Here is a 20,263-nt window from a genome sequence, read left to right on the forward strand (position 1 = left end):
CGCTTTGTCACAGCTTACCCTTCCCCTCCCCATATCCTCAAGTCCATTCTCTAGTAGGTCTGTGTCTTTATTCCTGTCTTACCCCTAGGTTCTTCATGACATTTTTTGTTTTTCTTAGATTCCATATATATGTGTTAGCATACGGTATTTGTCTTTCTCTTTCTGACTTACTTCACTCTGTATGACAGACTCTAGGTCCATCCACCTCATTACAAATAGCTCAATTTCGTTTCTTTTTATGGCTGAGCAATATTCCATTGTATATATGTGCCACATCTTCTTTATCCATTCATCTGATGATGGACACTTAGGTTGTTTCCATCTCCTGGCTATTGTAAATAGAGCTGCAATGAACATTTTGGTGCATGACTCTTTTTGAACTATGGTTTTCTCAGGGTATATGCCCAGTAGTGGGATTGCTGGGTCATATGGTAGTTCTATTTGTAGTTTTTTAAGGAACCTCCATACTGTTCTCCATAGTGCCTGTGGAAACACAAAAGACCCCAAATAGCCAAAGCAATCTTGAGAGTGAAAAACAGAGCTGGAGGAATCAGGCTCCCTGACTTCAGACTATACTACAAAGCCACAGTAATCAAGACAGTATGGTACTGGCACAAAACCAGAAAGATAGATTAATGGAACAGGATAGAAAGCCCAGAGATAAACCCACGCACATATGGTCACCTTATCTTTGATAAAGGAGGCAGGAATGTACAGTGGAGAAAGGACAGCCTCTTCAATAAGTGGTGCTGGGAAAACTGGACAGGTACATGTAAAAGTATGAGATTAGATCAATCCCTAACACCATACACAAAAATAAGCTCAAAATGTATTAAAGACCTAAATGTAAGGCCAGAAACTATCAAACTCTTAGAGGAAAACATAGGCAGAACGCTCTATGACATAAATCACAGCAGGAGGTTATTTTTTATCATGTTAAAAAAGTTGGATTTTACTCTGCAAGCACTGGGAGACACTGAGAAGGGAGAACAAGGTCAGAGCTGGATGGAGAATGATGCTAAGCTGCAGCGGGCATGATTGATAAGAGAAAGGCACAACTGGAGGCAAGAGGTACTATTACTAAAAAGTTGGGGTGATTCAGATGATAAATAATGATGAAGTGGCATGGGAATGAAAAGAAGTCAATAGATGAGTGACACAGCAAAGAGAAAACTCAAAATTTCTATGCGAATAGATGATGGTAGGTCCATTTTAGGACCTTCATAGTTCATATATTTCTTCTTTTGGAGTCCATACCCAGTGTTGTATTAGGCATATTAAAATATACCCACAAACCCAATAAATATCATGAATAATTATAATAAATGAAATTGAAGTGTTCTAATTTTTATAATTTTGACTTTATTATAAGATAAATTATTCATTTTTCTTATGATTTGAATCTTATTGGGTTTGATTATACTTCACTATTTTAATATCTATATAAGAATTGCAATGAACTGCCGTTGTCTAGTTGTCATAAAACAATTTGTAAACAATTAAGCAGTTATTAATTTAAATTTTTCTGTTTGTATCTATGCGTATGTAGATTTTATACATTATTTCAATATTTTCAGAAGCCTTTCAAAGCTCTATGGCCCTAGGCACTGAACCTTACATGTAAAATTAGCTTCGATGATGGTGACCCTCACTGATTTACCAGGAACCATAATAGGAAGGACATGTATCATTCCAAGTGCCTCCAACCACATCCTTTTTATTTTCATGTACTAAAGTTCTAAATGAATTCTTTAAATTCACTAAACACTTCAGAGTGTTGTAGATCATGGGCTAACTTTGCCCACATTCTTGTGTGGATGTAACCCAATGGAAAAAAGAAGCAAAGTGAGAAATCTGCTTTCCACTCAGACCCCTCTCGTAAACACAGTCATTTGTGTTCTTAGGGAAGGAGGAAAAGAACACAGTGGCTGCTCTATCCCCAGCAAGCCCAGACTACTCAGCGGAGTTATTTCCAGTAATAAAAGGGCCCAGCATGTTGCAGAAGGGCAGGTGCTGGACTGACGTCAGCCATCCTTAGGGCCAGTCTTCAGCAGACACATATTCATCTGCCCATGAAAAGTGCACCCTATGAATCCTCACTACAACATGTCATGGCAACAACACTGATTTAGACTTTCTTCTTGACCAGTTGCCATTTCTATGGTAATGAGAATCATCTTCTTCCTCTGGCTGTTTGACAATTGCCAGCTAAGCCTTCTAGAGAAGTGAGCAGTAAGAAGGCAATGCACTTTACAACTATGCTACAGTAGTGAAGTGACCGTATGCCGAAGCTCTCAATTTTATAACAAATTAAAACAAAAAGTGAATTTTCTTGAAGAAGAAAATGCTCTTCAAAAATATTTTTTCAGTTACCAATATGTTATACAATGTGCTCAAAATCTAATTTACCACTGTGTCTAAGGCACATTAAATATCTTTGACCTGAGTAATTTGATATAAATCTATCATGCAGGCAATTGAGACTGATATTCAGATCTCACATATTTTTGCTCTGATCATCACTTTTCAGAGGAAAGTAAAGCAAGCTAGGAGAAGGGTTAGGAGGAGGCAAAGAAGAAAAAGCAGGAAAAAAAGAAACAGGAGATAAAAAAGAAAAAAAAATAAAAGGAGAAAGAAAAAAGTCAATAAAAATAATTTTCCCTCTTTTCTCTTCCACAAATGGTTAGTTCAAACATTTTTTAAAATGTTCCAATCTAATTATACCTACCCCAAATCAAGTTTTCTTCATGCGTATAAAAGTAATATCGGCCATTTAAGGAGATCAGTTCTTGTCTTCCTATTTTTAAAGAGCATCCAAAATTTCATTCCACATTATTTAATCCAATCCTGTACATATAAATTATGTCCACAGCACAATCTACCCTTAGCTCTAGCCAAAGCTAGTTTTTCTAGGAACCCACATACACCTGGCACATCATCATCTCATTCTCTAAAAGACTAATCCATATTATCTATTCTGAGAAAACTTTAGCGTCTAGAATTTGATCAGCCAATTTAGTCAGTATACAAACTAGCACAATAATAAACACTGCCTTGTTCTCACTTCACGTGTGTTCATTCACCTCCCGAGACTGGGAATTCTCTGTGAACATGAAACAAGCATTATGCTTTGAGTAATCGAAAACCCTGGACCCAATCTAGATGAATAGAAGATATTATATAAATGTGTACTAATTGATTTCTTTAGCCCTTTATCTAATTTTTGGTACACTGGTATTATCTAGGCTGCCTAAGCACGGCTGTTACCATGCAAGAAAGAAAAGGAATCAGATGGTAAGAAGTCACTTCTTTGTCCTGCTCTGAAACTAGCTTTCTCTCCAAGGACTTTTTTGCTTTTGTTCACTAAGAAAAATTAATCTGCTGAATAACTGCTAGTGCCCATTTAATTAATTTAGCCTAACTTAAACTATTTGTTGGAATACCTATGCAGTGTTTTGTGGAGTCCATTTTTTCCCCCAACACATTCTGTAAAGAGCCCTTGTGTAATTAGTAGAACCCTGAATTAAGTAGATACCTTCTCTATGAATTGTTATTCTACCCAGGACCAGAGCCATTTCTTGTTGGTTCAGTTACATTGCATGTATATACCAATTATTACAACAAGCTTCACCAGTACTTGTTAAATCTCCTCTACCTTCTATATTTGAGACCACCACTCAAGTTGTCTTCCTTCATGAAGTTTTTCTGCAACAACTATTATCTCTTTTCTGAATGTCTACAACCAGGAAGTTTGGTACCTTACTGTTTTTCTCATTATTTCATTAGCATTTCATCCTCAGATATGACAGAAGCTCCTTGAAAAAAAGGACTATATCTTTACTGTGTTACCTCCACAGATCTTCACTGAGCAGCTGTTTACTGAGAATACATCACATGCCAAACCCAGGTTAATATTTGAGGATACAGAGAGGATGCATTCAAATCCAAACTCTAGAGAAGCTCTCAATCAAGTGGAGGTGACAGATCTGTGAATTGATGAATTCAGGAAGATGTAATCAGTTCTACAGACGAAGAGTTGTGAAAATATAAAACATGGGCAATTAATTTTGCCCAGTGTGGTCATATTAATAGATACTTAATCTGGGTCCTAAAAAACAAATACAGTTTCTTAGGATAAAACTTAGAGAAGGGATCAGAAAGAGAAAATTCCAGGCAGAAGTAACAGCTGGATGCATGGAAAGATTTTCTTCAAAATTTAGCACAAAGTTAAGCAAATAGCAGGGGCTTCAATAACAGTTTCATTTTAATTGGTGAAGTTCCTTTATATTGACTGGTAAAATCTAGATTAATATTTTCAGTAGACAAAATTAGAAAAATAGAGCTTTTACTTTGTATTTAATGTGCTCCCTTAAATAAAAAAGACAATTCAGTTATAAAGAGAAACTTGTCAAATATTCACTTTGATGCATTTTGGTGATGTAAACCTACACATTATCCTAAGCTTTTAATATTCCCTACTGTTCTGTTCTAATTAACGTGAGCACTGTGTCTGAAGGACAAAGTTTAGTCTACAAAGGCACTGCCTGAAGTAACAGCATTCTCATCTTGGTTGGTTTCTCTTATGAAAATAAGGAAGGCTCACATCCAGGTGTGAAGGAGAGTACTTACCCAGTCATCTATTTAGGTATAAATACACCTCTTTGGTTCTAAATTCTAAATACCTTAGCATTGTCTCCTATGTTTTTGCCAAGTGTAGCTAAAAAATGAAGTTCACTAACACTGTGGAACCATATTTATATCCAATTAGACTCTAAATATCCTTAATGAATGCAAGACAGACACCAACCCACAATCACACACAGTCTTCTGTCAAATGGGAAAGAGGTAGGAAACTAGGAAATGGCCAACCATGACTCTGTGATCAAAAGACTCAAATGGCTCCCTGTCACTTTGTAAAATACCATCAGACTGGTTTTCATGCTCTATAGACCCTACATGCTCTGCTCCTACAGAATTCCCCTTCATCATGGCCTACCACTCTCTCACTCTCCCTCTGAACTTTAGATATATAAGCCTCCCTATTCATCTTCAAAAGTGTCAAATTTATTCCTATTCCTGAACACATTTATTTGTTGTTTCTTCAGCAAGAAGATCTCCATTCATTTTCGAAATTCATTCAAGAGTCTATTCAAGTGTTACGTCTAGAGAGGTTGTTCCTGACCATGCTATTTAAAATAGGCATCATCTACCTTTATCATACTCTAATAGTCTTTCTTGCTTATATCACTTCCTGAAATCATCTCCCTCACGTGCACACACGCACTACTTTAAATGCCTGTGTCTCTTCCAGAGAGGAAAGGCAGTTTGACTCTGTTGTTCACAACTATGGCTCCAGTTTCTTGAACAGTGCCTCACATGTAATAAATGCTCAATAAATATTTCCTATTTTTTGTTGGTGTTGGCTCATGTATACAGAGTGACATGAAAGAGGGAGAAATATTTTTTTGAGTATCCTTTCCCTTTTCAAATTTGCATCTGATCATCCAACATAGATTTTCAGCTCCATTTTGGCTACCTTCACTATGATGCTAGAAGAGAAAAAACCCCATCACATCTGATAAGCACTTGACATAGAAATATGTCAAGCCAATAGTAGATCTCTTCCAGATGAACACATCTAATTATTTATTCCACAGATACTTCTTGAGCTCGTAATAACTGATACTGAGACTGCTCCTAATAATTGAAAAACACAGATCCTGATCCTGCTGGCAAGGAGTTTAAAATCTAGCTAGAAAGAAACACAGCAATCCAATAAATGCACATATAATAATTTGATTATAATTATCAAATATATTATGAAGAACAAGGTGCTATGATGCCATATAATATAGAGAGTCCAATTTGGTGTGGTGAGGCAGTAAACATTTTCTTGGGTATGCAGTATTTATGCTAAGACTTGAAGGATTAATATGAAATGACAAGGAAAAGTAAATTTTTAAAAAGGAAGGCTGCAATGGAAGGGGAAAACATTCTAGGAAGAGGGAAAGCTTAAGGACAGAGAAAATTTACTGAAGAATTTTAGGTAGGGTTGCCAGTATCGGCAAATAAAAATAAAGGATGCACAATTAAACCTGAACTTCAGATAAACTATAATTTTTTTCAATATAAGTATGTTTCATATGTTGTACAGGACATACAGTAAAAACAAAAACAAAACGTTGTTTATCTGGAATCAAATTTAACTGGGCATTGTAAATTTTATCTGAAAACCTATATTACAGGAATTTAAGAGATGGCCAGAATGCTTTGATCAGGTAGGAGACAGACTAAGGGTGGACACAGAAATTCTTCTTTTGCTTTTTACTTATTCACTTATGTATTATATAAATATCTTACATGTATTTAATGTGTCTTGCAGTCCTCAATGTACCTGCGGATATAGTCAAGCAAGATACATAGATGAATCCCTTATTACACTATCGATCAAAGACTGGTGAATATGTCTCTGTATTGTCAACCCCTAGCCCAATACTTGGCGCAGAGGTGACTTCCAGAAAGAGAAGTTCAGTAACTGAAAATATATTAATACAAAATGATGTTACTAAACAACCACTGGTTTTGGTTCCATGATAGACAGTTAGCATTTCACTTACACATAGAAACACTTAAAATTTACCTCAGTTGGTTCTTAGTGCTCATCTCACTGTGCTCATCTCATCTGTGTTCTCATCTGTGTTCTATCTCAGCTGTAATGAAAGATGAGAATGGAAAGGACTTAAGCATACGGTGCACCTTGGACTCTCCACTTTGGCTTCAAACACAGCAATACCTCAAAGATGACTGATTGTGTCCACGGGTGTTTACTGTCATATCATAATTTAGTCAGTTTCTTTAATTTACTAGTAAATTTTAGTAAATATTCATCTAAGGTAGTGAACACATACACATGGTCATTAAAATAAAAATATCATTGAAATACTCTCCCGAAACCATCATCTAAGCATTTTGATTTTGTTTAGTGGCTCTCATTCAGTGGGCACTTGGCAATTTCTGGAGACAGTTTTGACTGTCATGGCTGTGCATTTGGGGGAGGCAGTTACTGGCATCTAGTGGATAGAGGCCAGGGATGCTGGTAAACATCTTAAAGTGCGTAAGATAAACCTTCCACAATAAAGAACTGTCCAAAATGTCATTAGTGTCACTAATAAGAAACCCTGATATAAATTAGTAGATAGCTTGGTTTGAAACATATATTTTAATTCATAGCAATCCAATTTTGTCAAATACAAATACAATGGCATGAGAGAAAATAGTACATGATTGTTATAATGGGAGTTTTCCATTCTGGACTACTTATTACATGGTAGACCACTGTGCACATTTAAACTTCACAAAAATACACTGAAGTCAATTGTATTCATTGCCACTTTACATTTTAGGAAACTAAGACTTGAAATGATTAGCTAACTTGCTGATAATTGAACCTAGGTATTCTGAGGCCAAAACCTACATGCATATCCCTTCTCACGTAGTCCTTCTCCATTGAATGCATTCAATGGAATGATCACAGTAGATAATTGATTCCATAGCTCAAAATGTTTTCAACTGAAATGGTAGCAAACTCTTCCTGCCTGATTACTGCCAACATTTCAAACTGATATACGCTTTTTTTCTACCGATAATTATGAGAGCATACCTACTCTTCATAATTGTAACTATATATTCCCTTTATTGAACACCATCTGCTCTGTTTTGAGTTGAATCAGTCAACTTGTTTATTTTTAGGGGTTTACAGCTGTTGAAGAATCCCTCCCCCCCCCCCCCCCACCCACGCCTTAATTAAAGGTTTCTTTCTCTGCCTCCATTCTCCAGAAAGGGAATATCTTAATTTGTTTTTAACAACTGTCTTCAGCCTCAGTGTCAGTTAAGTAACCATATCATCTTCATACTTAAATACCTGTGTTTTCTTTTGGCTTTTAATCCTTTGCTCTATGTTTAAATTTAACTCCAAATGTAAATGGGATTATGCAAGCCTAATAGACCCTAACAATCATCCCATGAGTTCCACAGGTGATTTGCTTCCTAATTACCACTTAAAATAATACATACCTGGCTATTTTTATGCTTATATATTCATTATTGCTATATGCTGTTAAATAAAAACAGATGCACAGAAAGGGGTAAAATTGTATCTGCAAATCACTGCAGTAAATTGGATGTTTATTCACAGAAACATCTAATTGATAATCACTTGTTGGCAAGACTGGACAAGTTTCAAAGTAACTCCAAAGGAGATTCAAGCATACTGTTAAAAAGAAAGTCTCCACAGAGTACAGCAAAACACATTTGTGTTTGTTGAAGAAACTACTATGCCCCCATCACAAAATGAGTTCTAATTTTGAGGTTGAGATTTCATTCATTCACTGTGATGTTAACTGCAAGACAGGAATTACTTAGTTTCGATGAAAGAAGAGAGAATGTTGCTTCTGATCAAGCAAATTTTAAAGAAAACGCAGTCAGTTCCAGTTTGTCATTTGGGTATTCTCCATTTCTTTCAGAATCTTACCTTAACACTTTCATATATTACTGATGCAAATGGAAATTGGTTTGATCTTTTTGGAGAGAAATTTACAAACAAGAATGTTGTTCTTTAGAATTCTTGTTTGAGGCATTAGAAACTGACTAGCCAACTGGAGCAGATAGGACTTCATTAGCAGGATACCTCAGAGTTCTTAGAACTGAAGGGAGCAGGTTCAGACAGAGGTAGAAAAACACTGGGAGGAAGTACATGAAGCATGAGCTAATGGATAACTCTTAGGGAGGCTGAAATGAAATGAACCAGGTCAAAGTATTTTTAGTTTTTTTGACTATACTCTTCATTTTCAAAGAGGTAGCATTTGATTGACCTGCCCTGAGTCACATGTCCATTATTTTTCTAAGCCAGAGCAAGAAACCTTAACCAACGTTTTCACAAGAATGTATTCCAAAGGAAAAGGTTGTTGCCAATAAACAGATAAACAAACAGACCCATCACTTATATCAAAAGGTTTTAAAATAAGTATTCCTTTTGATCAAGAAATGGACCTCTGGGTCATAACCTGGGGAAATAGTCAAAGATGTTTTCAAGATTTACATCTAGTAGTTAATTTTATGAGAAAGCTGAAAAATTCCATACAAAATATGAAATTAAAAAAACAGGCTAAGGGTCTGAAAGTTAAAAGTATAATTCAATTTTTGTTTAGTTGACAATGTACTGATGAGAAAGTACCATATGAAAATTAAGTAATTTTATTGTATACATTTTTTCTTTTCAAATCTTTATATATATTTTCAAGCTTTACTGAAATATAATTGACACATTATATTGTCACTGTATAATTAGGTATACACATATAATTATGAAATGATTACCACAATAAGGTTACTTAGCACTTGCAATGCCTCACATAATTTTTTGTTGTGTGTGGTCAGAACATTTAAGATTTACTTTCTTAGTAAATTTCAAATACAGTACTGTTAACTATAGTCACCATGCTACACCTTAGATCTGCAGAACTTTTCATCTTATTACTGGATGTTTATACCCTTTGTTTGTCCCAACATCTCTCCAGTTTTCTCACCCCTCCCCCCAAGACATGGCAACCACCATTCTACTCTGTTTCTATGAATTCAGCTCTTTTTTTGGCTTCTACATGTAAGCGAGATCATACAGTATTTGTCTTTCTCTGTATAACCTACTTTACTTACTACAGTGCACTCAAGGTCCATGCATGTTGTTGTAAAAGGCAGAAGTTCCTTCATTTTTATGGCTGAATAATATTTCATTGTATGCATATACCACATCTTCTTCACCCACTGATGGATACTTAGGTGGTTTTCATGTCTTGGTTATTGTGAATAATGTTGCGATGAACATGGGAGTGTAGATATCTCTTCAAGAGGGTGGTGATTTCATTTATTTGGATGTATACCCAGAAGTGAAATTTCTGGATTACATGTTAGTTCTATTTTTGGTTTTTTTTGAGGAACCTCCATATTGTCTGCCATAGTGTCTGCACCAATTTACATTCCCATCAACACTGTACAAGAGTTCCTTTTTCTCCACTCCTCACTGACATTTGTCATGGCTTGTCTTTTTGATAATAGCCATTTTTTAAAAACTTTTATTTATTTATTTTTGGCTGTGTTGGGTCTTCGCTGCGGTGCGCAGGCTTCTCATTGCAGTGGCTTCTCTTGTTGCGGGGCACGGGCTCTAGGTGCGGGCTTCAGTAGTTGTGGCTCGCAGGCTCTAGAGCGCAGGCTCAGTAGTTGCGGTGCACGGGCTTAGTTACTCTGCGGCATGTGGGATATTCCCGGACCAGGGCTCGAACCCGTCTCCCCTGCCTTGGCAGGTGATTCTTAACCACTGCACCACCAGGGAAGCCCCAGTCATTTTAACAAATACGAGGTGATGTTTCATTGTGGTTTTGGTTTGCATTTCTCTGATCATTAGTGATGCTGAACATCTTTTTATCTGTAGGTCTAGGTACATGTGATCTGGCTGGGAAGCTAAGCTCATGGAAAAACTGGCCTGGTGCTAGGTTGGACCCGGAGCTTGTTTCCAAATAACCTACCTGGAGCCTAGGTTTGGGGGGCTGCTTTGGTGCTGTGCTGGACTGAAATCTTAGGCTCATGGGACCCCACCAGGAACCTGGGCCATGCGAGGCACCATGAAAGCCAACCTAGTACTGCAGTAGACTGAGATCCTCGGACTGCAACAAGTCTGCGTGGTGTTGCCGTGGACCTGGTGTGGGATCCCCAATGAGGTCAGGTGCTTACTTCACTCTCCCCCATGGAGGAGGTGTCTCTCTCCATACTGGGCTGTCCAGGCTTGTGGGAGGGGTAACGGGGGTGATATGAAACTGTCTTTCCTACCTTCTTCAGTGCATCTTTTCCTATTTCTGTGCTCCATCTAGATGCTGTAATCTCTCACCTGGAACCCTTAGCTCTTATACGGGTATCTTCACGCATGGATAGTTGTCCAAATTGATGTTTCTGAGAGGGGATGAGCTCTACAAATTCTCATACTGCCATCTCGCTGATGTCATTCCTCTACCTATATTTTCTTCTTAGTTATGTATTTACATTTTAGCAATGGAACTTCCCTTTGTGATTGCAGGAGTCATACAGCATAATGCTAAGAATAATTATAATGTGAATAAAAAAGCATTTTGACTCTAATTTGAACTTCAAATTTATGAAATAGGATTATAGCAGCTCCCTCTATGGATGGAAAAGAAACCCAGTGAAATAAAAATGTTATTAGTGGTTATCTCCAGATAATATTTTGGAGAGTGGTTTTTAAATTTCTTGCAATACAAGTATTTTTCTTGTAATAAGAAAGGAAAGCAAGAAAGAGTAAAAATTCTTACGTAAGCTCAGGTGTTTATATAAATGCTTATGAGATCTTTTGCTAACTTTTTTATGAGGGAAAGTCAATTTATAGCCAAATTATTAGTGCAATCTGTCCAGATTCCTTAAATGTCTTCATTTATACATCTCATCTTATAGCCTACTGAAAACAAAAGAAGTAATAAACTCAGTGGCTGAGAGCAGAGGCTTTAAAGCCAGTTAGATCTGTACCTGAATCTTACTTGTTCCACTTATTACCCAACTTGCTTCAATGTTCTGACCTCAGTATCCACATATATAAAACAGTGATAATAATTTCTCTTAAGATCATTATGGGAATGAAAATCTATATGGACGTTATATCTATTTTACATTCACTGTAGGAATATAAAGTTTATAGAAAATAATTTGTTAGAAAATTAATTTAAAGAAAAATATTAAACAAACTATTTAAAATTTTTATTTTATACAGATATATGTAAAATCATGAAAGTAGAATGCAAGTAGCTGAAATGGGAGAACAGTGCTCTAAAATGATGAATAGAAGTTTGAGGAAGCTCTGGCTCATGTAACATCCAACATGCATGACAACAGTGGTCCCCCACATTTTGGGCAGCAGGAACTGGTTTTGTGGAAGACAAGTTTTTCATGGACAGTGGGGTGGGGGAGCGTTGGGGGAGAGATGTTTCAGGCGGTAATGCAAGCGATGGGGAGCGGCAGACGAAGCTTTGCTCACTTGCCGGCCACTCATCTCCTGATGTGAGGCCTGGTTCCTAAAAGGCTGTGGACCAGTACAGGTCCATGGTCCAGGGGTTGGGGGCCCCTGCATTACAAGGTGCTATGTTTCCGGAAAAATCACGCCCTTGTTCAACTGCTGGCGAGTAGTAATAGGATGTCTTATTCTGGGAAGCCACAATCTAACACAGAGGTTATTATGTTGTGATCCATGGATGCCCCTAGTGGTCTGTGAGATCATATACACACTTTAAATGTCTTAATAGGCATGTCTTTCTTGGCATGAGAATCAATAGCCTTCATGAACATTTCCAAAAGAAATGAGACCCTTAAAATATTAAGAAGCACAGAATTAAAATCTCCAATATTAATCACTCCCAATGTCCCTTATGTTGTCTACTTCTTTATTTGCTGCTCTTTATCTGTTTTTCCCAAGTGTTGCAAATATGAGCTGGCTGCTTGAAAGACCACTAGAAATTAGTAGGAACAAGCCATGTACGTTCCCTCTTTTTCTCATCCTTGGTAATGAGCAAACCCATCTGTGGTCGGGATGAAATATAAAATTGAATTGGCTAGGGTGAGAACACACGAATAATAATTTAGTATAAAACACGTCTTATGCACTTGCTGCTGGAGATGTGGATCGGCATCCAGAAAATAGAATGGCGTATTTTAAAACATAAATGTTGTATGTTATATGACTAGGATCAGAATACTGAAATGAATTCTTCCGTTATCCCCTGTCTTCATAATTCAAGCCTGAAGTCTGATCTCCATCATAAGCCTCATCTAATTCTTCTAGCCTTTACTAACATCACTTCTCTGAATTCCCATTCCTGGGATGATAGGTAGTTTTCTGGCCAACTCCAATCAGTTGTTTGGCTGCTTGGGAGGATTTGGAGGACCCATTAAGGCTCAGCTGGAAAGAGAAACTTGATGATGAGCAGTGTGTGCTGTGGGCTCTGACTGGAGATTGGCTGGCCTTAGGCTAGATCAGCACTAAGGAAACAACACAGGGCTTACAGCAGAAAAATACCAGAAGTATTTTAAAAACACTAATCAGGACCTGGTGAAATCCCAAAGTTCCACACTGAATTTACATCCAGCTAGGTATGAGTATCAAGCAGGGTTATGATGACCTCGGTTACTTTTACCTTGGGCATGAAAGTATTAGCAACTGCGCTGCTGAGTTACCATCATCTTGAACCATAAACTTATAAGTCACTACAACCATAGAAATGATCAGTCAGATAAATTTTGCTCAAATTCCATTATCCAGATGAGTATACATAAATAAAACTAGCTACCGTTAGATTATAACAAGCAGTTCGAAGCTGTTACAACAGGTAGCATGGAAACGTTTTGGATGACAGTAGAGAAAACAGGCTTTTTCTCTCTGCCATTTGAAGTAAATGACAAGTACTATGCTTATTCTTCAAGTAACCTTGAAAGTGTGATAGTACTATTATTATTATCTTTATCTACAACTGAGAAAATATGTTCAAAAGATTGTGCCCAAAAGTAGATGACAGCTGAACCCAGGTCAATCTCTGCTATAGCCCATGCATTCAATCTCGACAGTATCTAACTTTAAAAGCCATTGTTAAATTATCCATACTCTCTGCAGATTCTCTTTGTGAATAAGAGGAGGTCAGCTAACAGCTGACCAGGGTAACTGTTAAATGCACATTCAGATATCTGATATAAGAGCAATGAAGAGGGGAGTCCATTTTTCAGCAGGAAAAAACACAGAAATATATACCCTCTAGTTTCTTAACTAAAACAATCCTGATAGGGAGGAAATACGGTCCCCTTCTCTTGTTATTATGTATGGCAAACTCAAATATAAAATGGTATAATGGAATATTACTTAAGAGCATTGGGTTGGGAGCCAGGGTTCATATCTTTGGCCTGTAATACTTACACAGTGTGTGAAATTAAAAAATCTGTTGTTTAGTTCCTGCATCTGACGAAATATAGATGTAATGAATTGTTATAATCATTTCACATAACCAGACTCTCTCAGATTGTTGTGAGAATTAAAATAATACCTAACATGGAGTAAGCATCACTGAAGTGTTAACTATGATCATAGTTATTATAATAGTAATTACTCATATTCCAGTCCAACCTAAAGTACCAAAAATTCAGTTCTGTTTCAATACTTCAGGCAGTTCTTTTTAGAATCCTCTACCATGTGCACTTGCTTATGACTAAAAACCCTAACATTAAAAAACATCCTTTCTCACATAAAGCACTTAAGATAAAGTGATAAGCAAAAGAGATGCCTCCCTGCCCTCATAAAATTTTCAGCTGCTCAGAGAATGTAGGAACTGAGATAAATAAATACTTTGGAGTATTATGAATGTTTTGGAAGACAAAATATAGCTGTGATGGAGAGTATAATTGGGGTATTGGGGGTCAGGAAAGGCTCCCTGAGGAGGTGGGATTTAAGTTGAAACCTGGAAGATGAGGAAACTAAGTGAGAAGTGACTCAAACAGAAAAAAAGGCATGTGTGCAAAGCTAGGAGGAAGAGAGAATGCGAGCTAAGCATTCATTATGGCTAGAGAGGACAGAGAAGGAGAATGAAGTAGGGAATGTAAAAACGGACAAAAGGTGAAAACTACAGACCTTGTTTGGCATTTTAGGAAGGAGGGATTACATTATGAGGGTCATGAAAAGTCACTGAAGAGTTTTAAGCAAGGGAGTGACAATCCATTTGTTACCAATAGAAAGCTAGAATTTAGCCTATGCTCATTATCACAGATCCAAAAGGAACTGAAAGGAATTTAAATGTTTACTTAAGTCTCTCTAAAAAAAAAAAATGCTGATGGGAGATTAAATCGAATAGAGTCCACAAGATCCCAGCATTCGGTTTTACTGTCTATCTTTCCTAAATCAAAGACATTCCAGCATAACTGCTACTTTTTCCTTTTCTCATGCCCTTTTCAAAATTGCTCCCATATCTCCATTTTCAGAACCACTCCAGGCTTTCTCTCTGTCCCTCTCCTTTCATTCTACAGATCCTTTTCAAGATGAGCCTGGAGATACATAGACCAAATCCCCCTTCATGGAAGTGCTTGCCAAGTTGGAGGAGGGTAGTCAGCGGGCAGTCTTCACCTGTAGGCTCTTTCGGGGGATTCCTCAGCTTGAGAGAGCAATCTCTTCTTCCCAGCTCTCACCTTTCCCAGGGCAGCTCACATCTGGTGTTTGAGAGAAGTGGGGATATAAAAGACCTGCCCCAGACACTTCATCCCACAGTGGGATAACTCTGTCCACATATACCCTAGAGATTCATCCCAGTGGGGTTCCTTGAGGCCTTGTCAGACCTGCATGGAATTAGTTTTCTCCCTTTGCCCCGTCCTGCTTTCTCTCCTTTCCTTTCATGGTTTTGACCAAATAAACCTCTCACACTAGACACGGAATCTAGAGAACACAGTCTGCAAGACTTGGCGTGTCTATTTTCCTCTTCAGGAGAAAGCTCTGTCAATTCACATAGAAATGAACCCCGTTTTCCAAACTGAATTTCCTTTATTTCTCTCTGCACATTGCTCTGATCAAAAAGAAGAAAGTCTTGTAACTTGAGCAACAAAAAACACCTCTCTCATAAGTTCATGGAGTTAACTTATACAGGGCAGTTAGAAAGGTACAGTGATCCTGTGAATTTTCATATATTAATTTTTTGGTTGATGTCACTCTTAGAATTTGTGAACGGTTTCTTCCATGACACTGTTCTCAGTCACTGAGGTTTCTGGAGCTGGCAGAAAGGCATCAAATCTACTACACTCTGCATCAGAAAGACTGCATGTTGTCTGCCCATGGAGGCAAATCTACTTTTGTCCTCATGAGTCTTGGGCATTTGTGATGCACTATGATAGAAATGAGAGATGAAAATGGAGAGAGTTGAGAGGAGAAAGAGAAGGACACTGCGAGGTCAATCCACATAACCAGGAATGGGAGGTGGGTGGGGCCGGCATGTTTATTGTTTGGTGAAATTGCTGGGTGGTGGAAGATGTCAGTGGTGAATAAAAGGAACAGAGTTAGTCTGAGTATGAGGGAGTTGGGAAGAAAGAATGGAATGCTTGAGAAATATTGCTGGGAGTTATGAACTGAATTTCCTTTTATGTGTATTGAGAGGTAGGAAAGAGACTGTGGTTTCTTTGTATATTGGTTTTTTGTGTTTGGACTAGAAGAGACCACCGGTATCAGGATTACCTGGACAGCATTAAACTTGATTCTATGGCCTCAGCTCTACAATTAATGGATGGAATTTGGAGCTAGATCTCCAATATCTTCACTTTTAACAAACATCCTAGGTATTTCTAGGGCACATGATCTATACATCACAATACCCGAAGCACTGCCCTAGTCTAGAAGTCAATCTTCAAATAGGGGAAGTTGTCCCCTGAGGATACACAGACTTGTAGGGGATATACAGGCATGTATGATTTTGAGAAAATACATATCCAGATTCTCAATTTCTGAATGTGGACCTTTGGTAAAGGTGATCTTTCTGAAAAGGTCTGTTGACTATCACTTTTCCATAACTACCTCTGCTTTAAGTGTTTCTCCCTCTGAGGTGGGAGAGCTGAGTTCAGGACATTGGTTCACCAGAGATCTCCTGGCTGCACGTAATATCAAATGGCGAAATCTCTCCCAGAATTCTTCATCTCAACGCTAAGACCCAGCTCCACTCAATGACCAGCAAGCTACAGCGCTAGACACTCTATGCCAAACAACTAGCAAGACAGGAACACAACCCCACCCATTAGCAGAGAGGCTGCCTAAAATCATAAAAAGGTCACAGACACCCCAAAACACACCAGCGGACGTGGTCCTGCCCACCAGAAAGACAAGAACCAGCCTCATCCACCACAACACAGGCACCAGTCCCCTCAACAGGAAGCCTACACAAGCCACTGAACCAATCGTACCCACTGGGAGCAGACACCAAAAACAATGGGAAATACGAACCTGAAGCCTGTGAAACAGAAACCCCAAACACAGTAAATTAAGCAAAATGAGAAGACAGAAAACTACAAAGCAGATGAAGGAACAAGGTAAAAATCCACCTGAACAAACAAATGAAGAGGAAATAGGCAGTCTACCTGAAAAAGAATTCAGAGTAATGATAGTAAAGGTAATCCAAAATCTTGGAAATAGAATGGAGAAAATACAAGAAACTTTAAACAAGGACCTAGAAGAACTAAAGATGAAACAAGCAACGATGGACAACACAATAAATGAAATTAAAAATAGCAGAATAACAGAGGAAGAAGAACGGATACGTGACCTGGAAGATAAAATAGTATAAATAACTACCACAGAGCAGAATAAACAAAAAAGAATGTAAAGAAATGAGGAAAATCTCAGAGACCTCTGAGACAACATTAGATACACCAACATTCGAATTATAGGGGTCCCAGAAGAAGAGAAAAAAAAGGGACTGAGAAAATATGTGAAGAGATTATAGTTGAAAATTTCCCTAATATGGGTTAAGAAATAGTCAATAAAGTCCAGGAAATGCAGAGAGTCACATACAGGATAAATCCAAGGAGAAACATGCCAAGACACATATTAATCAAACTATCAAAAATTAAATACAAAGAAAAAATATTAAAAGCAGCAAGGGAAAAACAACAATTAACATACAAGGGAATCCCCATAAGGTTAACAGCTAATCTTTCAGCAGAAACTCTGCAGGCCAGAAGGGAGTGGCAGGACATATTTAAAGTGATGAAAGGCAAAAACCTACAACCAAGATTACTCTACCCAGCAAGGATCTCTTTTAGATTCAATGGAGAAATTAAAACCTTTACAGAAAAGCAAAAGCAAAGAGAATTCAGTACCACAAAACCAGCTCTACAACAAATGCTAAAAGAACTTCTCTAGGCAGGAAACACAAGAGAAGGAAAAGACCTACAATAACAAACCCCCAAAAATTAAGAAAATGGGAATAGGAACATACATATCGATAATTACCTTAAATGTAAATGGATTAAATGCTCAAACCAAAAGACACAGACTGGCTGAATGGATACAAAAACAAGACCCATATATATGCTGTCTACAACAGACCCACTTCAGACCTAGGGATACATACAAACTGAAAGTGAGGTGATAGAAAAAGATATTCCATGCAAATCGAAATCAAAAGAAAGCTGGAGTAGCAATTCTCATATCAGACAAAACAGACTTTAAAATAAAGACTACTACAAGAGACAAAGAAGGACACTACATAATGATCAAGGGATCAATCCAAGAAGAAGATATAACAATTGTAAATATTTATTCACCCAACATAGGAGCACCCCAATACATAAGGCAAATGCTAACAGCCATAAAAGGGGAAATGGACAGTAACACAATCCCAGTAGGGGACTTTAACACTCCACTATCACCAATGGACAGATCATCCAAAATGAAAATAAGTATGGAAACACAAACTTTAAATGACACATTAAACAAGATGGACTTAATTGATATTTATAGCACATTCCATCCAAAAACAGCAGATTACACTTTCTTCTCAACTGCTCATGGAACATTCTCCAGGATAGATCATATCTTGGGTCACAAATCAAGCCTTGGTAAATTTAAGAAAACTGAAATCATATCAAGTATCTTTTCTGACCACAACGCTATGAGATTAGACATCAATTACAGGAAAACATCTGTAAAAAACAGCAACACATGGAGGCTAAACAATACACAATTAAATAACCAAGAGATCACTGAAGAAATCAAAGAGGAAATCAAAAAATACCAAGAAACAAATGACAATGAAAACACGACGACCCAAAACCTATGGGATGTAGGAAAACCAGTTCTAAGAGGGAAGATTATAGCAATACAATCCTACCTCAAGAAAGAAGAAAAATCTCAGATAAACAACCTAACCATACACCTAAGGCAACTAGAGAAAGAAGAACAAAAAAAACCCCGAAGTTAGGAGAAATCATAAAGATCAGATCAGAAATAATGAAAAGGAAATGAAGGAAACGATAGCAAAAATCAATAAAACTAAAAGCTGGTTCTTTGAAAAGATAAACAAAATTGATAAACCTTTAGCCAGACTCATCAAGAAAAAAAGGAAGACTCAAATCAATAGAATTAGAAATGAAAAAGGAGAAGTAACAACTGACACTGCAGAAATACATAGGATCATGAGAGATTACGACAAGCAAGTATATGCCAATAAAATGGACAACCTGGAAGAAATGGACAAATTCTGAGAAAATCACAACCTTCTGAGACTGAACCAGGAAGAAATAGAAAATATAAAGAGACCAATCACAAGCACTGAAATTGTAACTGATTAAAAATCTTCCAACAAACAAAAGGCCAGGACCAGATGGCTTCACAGGCAAATTCTATCAAGCATTTAGAGAAGAGCTAACACCTATCCTCCTCAAACTCTTCCAAAATATAGCAGAGGGAGAAACACTCCCAAACTCATTCTATGAGGTCACCATCACCCTGATACCAAAACCAGACAAAGATGTCAGCAAAAAAGAAAACTACAAGCCAATATCACTGACGAACATAGATGGAAAAATCCTCAACAAAATTCTAGCAAAAGGAATCCAACAGCACATTAAAAGGATCATACACCATGATCAAGTGGGCTTTATCCCAGGAATGCAAGGATTCCTCAATATATGCAAATCAATCAATGTGATAAACCACAGTAACAAACTGAAGGAGAAAAACCATATGATCATCTCAACAGGTGCAGAAAAAGCTTTTGACAAAATTCAACACCCATTTATGATAAAAACCCACCAGAAAGTAGGCATAGAGGGAACTTTCCTCAACATGATAAAGGCCATATATGACAAACGCACAGCCAACATTGTCCTCAGCGGTGAAAAACTGAAACCATTTCCACTAAGATCAGGAACAAGACAAGGTTGCCCACTCTCACCACTATTATTCAACATAGTTTTGGAAGTTTTAGTGACAGCAATCAAAGAAGAAAAATAAATAAAAGGTATCCAAATCAGAAAAGAAGAAGTAAAACTGTCACTGTTTGCAGATGACATGACACTATACATAGAGAATCCCAAAGATGCTACCAGAAAACTACTAGAGCTAATCAATGAATTTGGTACAGTAGCAGGATACCAAATTAATGCACAGACATCTCTTGCATTCCTATACACTAATGAT

General features: G+C 37.4%; 1 protein-coding gene across 9 annotated transcripts in view; it reads right to left on the minus strand.

Annotated features, from left to right (window-relative positions):
* LOC307183788 (uncharacterized protein) overlaps positions 1 to 20,263 on the minus strand; it is a 693,054-nt gene that overhangs the window by 144,328 nt on the left and 528,463 nt on the right. For 7 of the 9 annotated variants that reach the window (XR_013827609.1, XR_013827610.1, XR_013827611.1 and 4 more), the window contains one exon: positions 6,641 to 6,710. The exons of the other annotated variants lie outside the window; for them this stretch is intronic. The gene's annotated coding sequence lies outside the window, so the exon portion shown is untranslated. The remainder of the gene's footprint in view (positions 1 to 6,640; positions 6,711 to 20,263) is intronic. 9 annotated transcript variants of the gene reach the window in all.

Source organism: Stenella coeruleoalba (genome assembly GCF_951394435.1).
Source record: "Stenella coeruleoalba genome assembly, chromosome: 3".
Taxonomy (NCBI): domain Eukaryota; kingdom Metazoa; phylum Chordata; class Mammalia; order Artiodactyla; family Delphinidae; genus Stenella; species Stenella coeruleoalba.